The following is a 7827-nucleotide window of genomic DNA, read 5'->3' on the forward strand; positions in this document are numbered from 1 at the left end:
TATTCTGAAACTAATACTTTTGAGAATAGCTCTCATGGCATAAAAGTCATGCATGTGATAATGTTCAAATCACTGATGTATTTATAGTTCGGCCTCAAGTCATTATTTTTGATGCAGTTGCGCCAATTTTTTTCATGAGGGTCGACCATGTAAGAATGCATCCACACACCAAAGATTTTTATTCTGAAACTAATACTTTTGAGAATAGCTCTCATGGTGTAAAAGTCGTGCGTGTGATAATGTCATGCATGCGAAAAAGTTCGAATCGCTGATGTATTTATAGTTCGACATAAAGTCATATTTTTGATGCAGTTGCGCCAATTATTTTCATGAGGGTCGACCATGTAAGGATGCATCCACACACCAAAGATTTTTATTCTGAAACTAATACTTTTGAGAATAGCTCTAATGGTGTAAAAGGCATGCATGTGATAATGTTCAAATCGCTGATGTATTTATAGTTCGGCCTCAAGTCATTATTTTTGATGCAGTTGCGCCAATTTTTTTTATGAGGGTCGACCATGTCAGAATGCATCCACACACCAAAGATTTTTATTCTGAAACTAATACTTTTGAGAATAGCTCTCATGGTGTAAAAGTGGTGCGTGTGATAATGTCATGCATGTGATAATGTTCAAATCGCTGATGTATTTATAGTTCGACATAAAGTCATTATTTTTGGTGAAGTTGCGCCAATTTTTTTCTAGAGGGTCGACCATGTAAGAATGCATCCACACACCAAAGATTTTTATTCTGAAACTAATACTTTTGAGAATAGCTCTTATGGCATAAATGTCATGAATGTGATAATGTTCAAATCGCTGATGTATTTATAGTTCGGCCTCAAGTCATTATTTTTGATGCAGTTGCGCCAATTTTTTTCATGAGGGTCGACCATGTCAGAATGCATCCACACACCAAATATTTTTATTCTGAAACTAATACTTTTGAGAATAGCTCTCATGGTGTAAAAGTCGTGCGTGTGATAATGTCATGCATGCGAAAAAGTATTTATAGTTCGGCCTCAAGTCATTATTTTTGATGCAGTTGCGCCAATTTTTTTCATGAGGGTCGACCATGTAAGAATGCATCCACACACCAAAGATTTTTATTCTGAAACAAATACTTTTGAGAATAGCTCTCATGGTGTAAAAGTCATGCATGTGATAATGTTCAAATCGCTGATGTATTTATAGTTCGACATAAAGTCATTATTTTTGATGCAGTTGCGCCAATTGTTTTCATGAGGGTCGACCATGTAAGAATGCATCCACACACCAAAGATTTTTATTCTGAAACTAATACTTTTGAGAATAGCTCTAATGGCTTAAAAGTCATGAATGTGAAAAAGTTTGAATCGCTGATGTATTTATAGTTCGGCCTCAAGTCATTATTTTTGATGCAGTTGCGCCAATTTTTTTCATGAGGGTCGACCATGTCAGAATGCATCCACACACCAAAGATTTTTATTCTGAAACTAATACTTTTGAGAATAGCATTCATGGCGTAAAAGTCATGCATGTGAAAAAATTCAAATCGCTGATGTATTTATAGTTCGACCTCAAGTCATGATTTTTGATGCAGTTGCGCCAATTTTTTTCATGAGGGTTGACCATGTAAGAATGCATCCACACAACAAAGTATTTTATTCTGAAACTAATACTTTTGAGAATAGCTCTCATTGTGTAAAAGTCGTGCGTGTGATAATGTCATGCATGTGATAATGTTCAAATCGCTTATGTATTTATACTTCGGCCTCAAGTCATTATTTTTGATGCAGTTGCGCCAATTTTTTTCATGAGGGTCGACCATGTCAGAATGCATCCACACACCAAAGATTTTTATTCTGAAACTAATACTTTTGAGAATAGCTCTCATGGTGTAAAAGTGGTGCGTGTGATAATGTCATGCATGTGATAATGTTCAAATCGCTGATGTATTTATAGTTCGACATAAAGTCATTATTTTTGGTGAAGTTGCGCCAATTTTTTTCTAGAGGGTTGACCATGTAAGAATGCATCCACACACCAAAGATTTTTATTCTGAAACTAATACTTTTGAGAATAGCTCTTATGGCATAAATGTCATGAATGTGATAATGTTCAAATCGCTGATGTATTTATAGTTCGGCCTCAAGTCATTATTTTTGATGCAGTTGCGCCAATTTTTTTCATGAGGGTCGACCATGTCAGAATGCATCCACACACCAAATATTTTTATTCTGAAACTAATACTTTTGAGAATAGCTCTCATGGTGTAAAAGTCGTGCGTGTGATAATGTCATGCATGCGAAAAAGTATTTATAGTTCGGCCTCAAGTCATTATTTTTGATGCAGTTGCGCCAATTTTTTTCATGAGGGTCGACCATGTAAGAATGCATCCACACACCAAAGATTTTTATTCTGAAACAAATACTTTTGAGAATAGCTCTCATGGTGTAAAAGTCATGCATGTGATAATGTTCAAATCGCTGATGTATTTATAGTTCGACATAAAGTCATTATTTTTGATGCAGTTGCGCCAATTGTTTTCATGAGGGTCGACCATGTAAGAATGCATCCACACACCAAAGATTTTTATTCTGAAACTAATACTTTTGAGAATAGCTCTAATGGCTTAAAAGTCATGAATGTGAAAAAGTTTGAATCGCTGATGTATTTATAGTTCGGCCTCAAGTCATTATTTTTGATGCAGTTGCGCCAATTTTTTTCATGAGGGTCGACCATGTCAGAATGCATCCACACACCAAAGATTTTTATTCTGAAACTAATACTTTTGAGAATAGCATTCATGGCGTAAAAGTCATGCATGTGAAAAAATTCAAATCGCTGATGTATTTATAGTTCGACCTCAAGTCATGATTTTTGATGCAGTTGCGCCAATTTTTTTCATGAGGGTCGACCATGTAAGAATGCATCCACACAACAAAGTATTTTATTCTGAAACTAATACTTTTGAGAATAGCTCTCATTGTGTAAAAGTCGTGCGTGTGATAATGTCATGCATGTGATAATGTTCAAATCGCTTATGTATTTATACTTCGGCCTCAAGTCATTATTTTTGATGCAGTTGCGCCAATTTTTTTCATGAGGGTCGACCATGTCAGAATGCATCCACACACCAAAGATTTTTATTCTGAAACTAATACTTTTGAGAATAGCTCTCATGGCATAAAAGTCATGCATGTGATAATGTTCAAATCACTGATGTATTTATAGTTCGGCCTCAAGTCATTATTTTTGATGCAGTTGCGCCAATTTTCTTCATGAGGGTCGACCATGTAAGAATGCATCCACACACCAAAGATTTTTATTCTGAAACTAATACTTTTGAGAATAGCTCTCATGGTGTAAAAGTCGTGCGTGTGATAATGTCATGCATGCGAAAAAGTTCGAATCGCTGATGTATTTATAGTTCGACATAAAGTCATATTTTTGATGCAGTTGCGCCAATTATTTTCATGAGGGTCGACCATGTAAGGATGCATCCACACACCAAAGATTTTTATTCTGAAACTAATACTTTTGAGAATAGCTCTAATGGTGTAAAAGGCATGCATGTGATAATGTTCAAATCGCTGATGTATTTATAGTTCGGCCTCAAGTCATTATTTTTGATGCAGTTGCGCCAATTTTTTTTATGAGGGTCGACCATGTCAGAATGCATCCACACACCAAAGATTTTTATTCTGAAACTAATACTTTTGAGAATAGCTCTCATGGTGTAAAAGTGGTGCGTGTGATAATGTCATGCATGTGATAATGTTCAAATCGCTGATGTATTTATAGTTCGACATAAAGTCATTATTTTTGGTGAAGTTGCGCCAATTTTTTTCATGAGGGTCGACCATGTAAGAATGCATTCACACACCAAATTATTTTATTCTGAAACTAATACTTTTGAGAATAGCTCTCATTGTGTAAAAGTCGTGCGTGTGATAATGTCATGCATGTGATAATGTTCAAATCGCTGATGTATTTATAGTTTGGCCTCAAGTCATGATTTTTGATGCAGTTGCGCCAATTTTTTTCATGAGGGTCGACCATGTAAGAATGCATCCACACACCAAAGATTTTTATTCTGAAACTAATACTTTTGAGAATAGCTCTCATGGCATAAAAGTCATGCATGTGATAATGTTAGAAATCACTGATGTATTTATAGTTCGGCCTCAAGTCATTATTTTTGATGCAGTTGCGCCAATTTTTTTCATGAGGGTCGACCATGTACGAATGCATCCACACACCAAAGATTTTTATTCTGAAACTAATACTTTTGATAATAGAATTCATGGTGTAAAAGTCGTGAGTGTGATAATGTCATGCATGCGAAAAAGTTCGAATCGCTGATGTATTTATAGTTCGACATAAAGTCATATTTTTGATGCAGTTGCGCCAATTTTTTTCATGAGGGTCGACCATGTAAGAATGCATCCACACACCAAAGATTTTTATTCTGAAACAAATACTTTTGAGAATAGCTCTAATGGCGTAAAAGTTATGCATGTGAAAAAGTTTGAATCGCTGATGTATTTATAGTTCGGCCTCAAGTCAATATTTTTGATGCAGTTGCGCCAATTTTTTTCATGAGGGTCGACCATGTAAGAATGCATCCACACACCAAAGCATTTTATTCTGAAACAAATACTTTTGAGAATAGCTCTCATGGTGTAAAGGTCATGCGTGTGATAATGTTATGCATGTGATAATGTTCAAATCGCTGATGTATTTATAGTTCGGTCTCAAGTCATGATTTTTGATGCAGTTGCGCCAATTTTTTTCATGAGGGTCGACCATGTAAGAATGCATCCACACACCAAAGATTTTTATTCTGAAACTAATACTTTTGAGAATAGCTCTCATGGCATAAAAGTCATGCATGTGATAATGTTCAAATCGCTGATGTATTTATAGTTCGGCCTCAAGTCATTATTTTTGATGCAGTTGCGCCAATTTTTTTCATGAGGGTCGACCATGTCAGAATGCATCCACACACCAAAGATTTTTATTCTGAAACTAATACTTTTGAGAATAGCATTTATAGTGTAAAAGTCGTGCGTGTGATAATGTCATGCATGTGAAAAAGTTCGAATCGCTGATGTATTTATAGTTCGACATAAAGTCATTATTTTTGATGCAGTTGCGCCAATTTTTTTCATGAGGGTCGACCATGTCAGAATGCATCCACACACCAAAGATTTTTATTCTGAAACTAATACTTTTGAGAATAGCATTCATGGCGTAAAAGTCATGCATGTGAAAAAATTCAAATCGCTGATGTATTTATAGTTCGACCTCAAGTCATGATTTTTGATGCAGTTGCGCCAATTTTTTTCATGAGGGTTGACCATGTAAGAATGCATCCACACAACAAAGTATTTTATTCTGAAACTAATACTTTTGAGAATAGCTCTCATTGTGTAAAAGTCGTGCGTGTGATAATGTCATGCATGTGATAATGTTCAAATCGCTTATGTATTTATACTTCGGCCTCAAGTCATTATTTTTGATGCAGTTGCGCCAATTTTTTTCATGAGGGTCGACCATGTCAGAATGCATCCACACACCAAAGATTTTTATTCTGAAACTAATACTTTTGAGAATAGCTCTCATGGTGTAAAAGTGGTGCGTGTGATAATGTCATGCATGTGATAATGTTCAAATCGCTGATGTATTTATAGTTCGACATAAAGTCATTATTTTTGGTGAAGTTGCGCCAATTTTTTTCTAGAGGGTTGACCATGTAAGAATGCATCCACACACCAAAGATTTTTATTCTGAAACTAATACTTTTGAGAATAGCTCTTATGGCATAAATGTCATGAATGTGATAATGTTCAAATCGCTGATGTATTTATAGTTCGGCCTCAAGTCATTATTTTTGATGCAGTTGCGCCAATTTTTTTCATGAGGGTCGACCATGTCAGAATGCATCCACACACCAAATATTTTTATTCTGAAACTAATACTTTTGAGAATAGCTCTCATGGTGTAAAAGTCGTGCGTGTGATAATGTCATGCATGCGAAAAAGTATTTATAGTTCGGCCTCAAGTCATTATTTTTGATGCAGTTGCGCCAATTTTTTTCATGAGGGTCGACCATGTAAGAATGCATCCACACACCAAAGATTTTTATTCTGAAACAAATACTTTTGAGAATAGCTCTCATGGTGTAAAAGTCATGCATGTGATAATGTTCAAATCGCTGATGTATTTATAGTTCGACATAAAGTCATTATTTTTGATGCAGTTGCGCCAATTGTTTTCATGAGGGTCGACCATGTAAGAATGCATCCACACACCAAAGATTTTTATTCTGAAACTAATACTTTTGAGAATAGCTCTAATGGCTTAAAAGTCATGAATGTGAAAAAGTTTGAATCGCTGATGTATTTATAGTTCGGCCTCAAGTCATTATTTTTGATGCAGTTGCGCCAATTTTTTTCATGAGGGTCGACCATGTCAGAATGCATCCACACACCAAAGATTTTTATTCTGAAACTAATACTTTTGAGAATAGCATTCATGGCGTAAAAGTCATGCATGTGAAAAAATTCAAATCGCTGATGTATTTATAGTTCGACCTCAAGTCATGATTTTTGATGCAGTTGCGCCAATTTTTTTCATGAGGGTCGACCATGTAAGAATGCATCCACACAACAAAGTATTTTATTCTGAAACTAATACTTTTGAGAATAGCTCTCATTGTGTAAAAGTCGTGCGTGTGATAATGTCATGCATGTGATAATGTTCAAATCGCTTATGTATTTATACTTCGGCCTCAAGTCATTATTTTTGATGCAGTTGCGCCAATTTTTTTCATGAGGGTCGACCATGTCAGAATGCATCCACACACCAAAGATTTTTATTCTGAAACTAATACTTTTGAGAATAGCTCTCATGGCATAAAAGTCATGCATGTGATAATGTTCAAATCACTGATGTATTTATAGTTCGGCCTCAAGTCATTATTTTTGATGCAGTTGCGCCAATTTTCTTCATGAGGGTCGACCATGTAAGAATGCATCCACACACCAAAGATTTTTATTCTGAAACTAATACTTTTGAGAATAGCTCTCATGGTGTAAAAGTCGTGCGTGTGATAATGTCATGCATGCGAAAAAGTTCGAATCGCTGATGTATTTATAGTTCGACATAAAGTCATATTTTTGATGCAGTTGCGCCAATTATTTTCATGAGGGTCGACCATGTAAGGATGCATCCACACACCAAAGATTTTTATTCTGAAACTAATACTTTTGAGAATAGCTCTAATGGTGTAAAAGTCATGCATGTGATAATGTTCAAATCGCTGATGTATTTATAGTTCGGCCTCAAGTCATTATTTTTGATGCAGTTGCGCCAATTTTTTTTATGAGGGTCGACCATGTCAGAATGCATCCACACACCAAAGATTTTTATTCTGAAACTAATAATTTTGAGAATAGCTCTCATGGTGTAAAAGTGGTGCGTGTGATAATGTCATGCATGTGATAATGTTCAAATCGCTGATGTATTTATAGTTCGACATAAAGTCATTATTTTTGGTGAAGTTGCGCCAATTTTTTTCATGAGGGTCGACCATGTAAGAATGCATTCACACACCAAATTATTTTATTCTGAAACTAATACTTTTGAGAATAGCTCTCATTGTGTAAAAGTCGTGCGTGTGATAATGTCATGCATGTGATAATGTTCAAATCGCTGATGTATTTATAGTTTGGCCTCAAGTCATGATTTTTGATGCAGTTGCGCCAATTTTTTTCATGAGGGTCGACCATGTAAGAATGCATCCACACACCAAAGATTTTTATTCTGAAACTAATAC

The sequence above is a fragment of the Haliotis cracherodii genome, unplaced genomic scaffold, assembly GCF_022045235.1.
Source record: "Haliotis cracherodii isolate W230 unplaced genomic scaffold, xgHalCrac1.p SCAF_34, whole genome shotgun sequence".
NCBI lineage: Eukaryota > Metazoa > Mollusca > Gastropoda > Lepetellida > Haliotidae > Haliotis > Haliotis cracherodii.